The sequence below is a fragment of the Aethalodelphis obliquidens genome, unplaced genomic scaffold, assembly GCF_003676395.1.
Source record: "Aethalodelphis obliquidens isolate GAN/ISIS:26980383/991018 unplaced genomic scaffold, ASM367639v1 scaffold32, whole genome shotgun sequence".
In the NCBI taxonomy this organism is placed as follows: Eukaryota; Metazoa; Chordata; class Mammalia; order Artiodactyla; family Delphinidae; genus Aethalodelphis; species Aethalodelphis obliquidens.
The window spans coordinates 19,106,586-19,109,195 of NW_020837976.1; positions in this window are offsets into that span (position 1 = coordinate 19,106,586).

Here is a 2,610-nt window from a genome sequence, read left to right on the forward strand (position 1 = left end):
TGGACTCCAGGCTGAGTCTCACAGGATTAATGTGTTTAGTTTTTATCTCCTCAACTAAACTGGGACATTTCTTCAGAAGCCCAGTGAGCATATAGGTAAGAACACTGTTCATAGGAGATGCTGAATGTATATTTAGAGAAATAGTTAATGAACTACTAAAGTTCAAGGTCACTTGCCCTAGATTGCAAAAGTATGAAATACCTGAGCTCAGACTCAATTTTTAGGTCTGACACTAAATTGTGTTCTCATGCGTTGTGCTATGCTATATGACAGTCATCAATCTATTTATTGAAATACCTATTCATTCTTTAAAAATATTAACTATATTCCTACTACAAGCCAGGTATATATTAAGTGTTCAGCATAAACATCTGCCTAATTATTGATCCACTCATCTTGCTCTCTGTCACCTATAGATATGTTTATACTATTCTCTGTGTTGTTATACTGATTGTTTTTCATGCATTTTACTTCTTGACACCAACAGAACATATTTATCTGAAACTCTCATCATATTTCTGGAATATGTTCATGGAATGCCTTGTCCCAGAATGAACGCATAACTCTGTTAGTACTTTTAGGCCTATAAGTATGTTTTCATATTTTATGTATTATCACATGTTCATTAGATGATGAATTAAATAGCCTCTCCAAGAAAAAAAAAAAAAATTAAGATCAAGAATGGAATGTTAACTAAAGCTGAAAATAACATACTGTCTTCAGCATAAAATAAGGCACCTGAGATTCCACATTCCCTAGAACATGCATTGTGTAAGCATTCATTCAAACAAATATTGAGTGCCTACTTCCTACTATTTTCTGTAACTGAACGTAACTAAGTTGTAACATACGTGAATTTTCATTGCTGAAAGTGGCATTCCATTGTGAACAAAATTTTCATATGTGTGAAAGCTAAATTTTGTCACATAAGAATATAAACTACAATCCAGATCTGAGTTTAGTGGTCTGACCTACTAAATTTGCCACTAAAATAACAGTAGATATTCAGATAGACTCTCCCTTTATATTCAACCCTGAGTTTAAGATTATTCTCAGAATATCAAAGTCATCTGTCTGATACTTGGCCTTTATATCTAAATTGGTCTTACGTTTAATCTAACCCACATCTATTTGTTTCCTGTAAATTCCCTCTTTAAGCCCCTAGGTGGAGAGAAAAAATATGCTTAATGACTCTTCTTTAAATATAAATAACAAATACCACTTACTGCTCTTCTTTGAAGAATTAAAATTGATTTTCTCCTTCTGGATGAGAGACTACCTGGCTTGGGTTAGCACACAGTGGCTCCTATCACAAGTGATGCTGCAAAATTTGCTCTGAAGAAAACAAAGGGTGGCTATGACTGAGATAATTTGTCAAGCATTGCACAAAGTGTACAACCTCTGACAAACTAATCATGTTGGAAGGGTTTGCTTTGTAGATCCAAGAAAGTTTTTCCAAAACTCTTTTGTTTTCAGGCTGCAATAGGCAAGAAAGTCCTAGAAAACTTTAGAACAACATGAGCCAACATTGAAAATGGTGACTGAAGTGAAGAAAACCTACCTTACTGAAGTGAAGAAAACCTACCTTACTGATAACAGGATGACTCATCTGTAGGAGGTGCAGTTCTTTCTTCTGTTCTCATTAGCTCTAGGATCTGGGGCTAAGCATTCCTGTGTCTCAGTAGTAAAGTTGCCAAAGGAAACAAGACACATGGTCAAAGGACCATCTTGGCCCCTGGGTTTTGCAAGACCTTTGTTTTTGCAAAAGCCCTTTTGAAATGGACTAAGAGTTCCTATCCTGTCAAAGGAGAATAATATTCCAATTGACAACTTCTAGGATCAAGAACGCTTCTCAAATGATCAATCTTATGTCCCTTCCTTTTATCTCATATAGTTTCATAAGTCTCTAATTCCATGTGGAGTTAAAAACTGCAACATATTAAACATTTGGGCCTTGATGAATTGTTCTTCTAAAACTTTTCCTTTTTTTTTTTTTAATGTCAATAACTTAGTCCTATAATATCCAACATGTGAAAGGGAATAGCATTTACATTGTTACCTGAAAAGCACAACCAAACATTGTACTTTGCTGCAGTGCCTAACATTTGGGGAAGGTTTTTATCACTCAGTACAAATACATTTTAATTGTTTCCTGAGCAAAGACATCCCAACCAAGCTCTTTGTCTGGGTATGCACTGTTGTATTCTTGAAGTATTAATTCCTGGCAAACAGTGCACCCACCTGGCCCCAAAGAAAAATTACATAACAATGAGTATGCATTCAGTCTCAGAGCTATGTGTTGCACTTGCTACCTCGCCACATTTACTGCAGTGCACGATCTGTGGATGACAAATGGTGTCTCTCTCTACCAGACCATGAAGCAAAAGTATCCAAGTATTTCTAAGTGTCCTCTTTCTCCTTCTTATTCTTTTTTTATTTTTCTCTTTTGATATTAGGAATGATTTTAGAGATGATTACACTCAATTACCTCATTTTGCAGATGAGAAAATTGAGACTCAGAATGGCTAGGAAGAGGCAGAAGAGAGCCAGAATGGAAACCAAAACTTAAAGACAACTTTGATCTCAAAGTATTGGAGGAGGGTCAGAGCA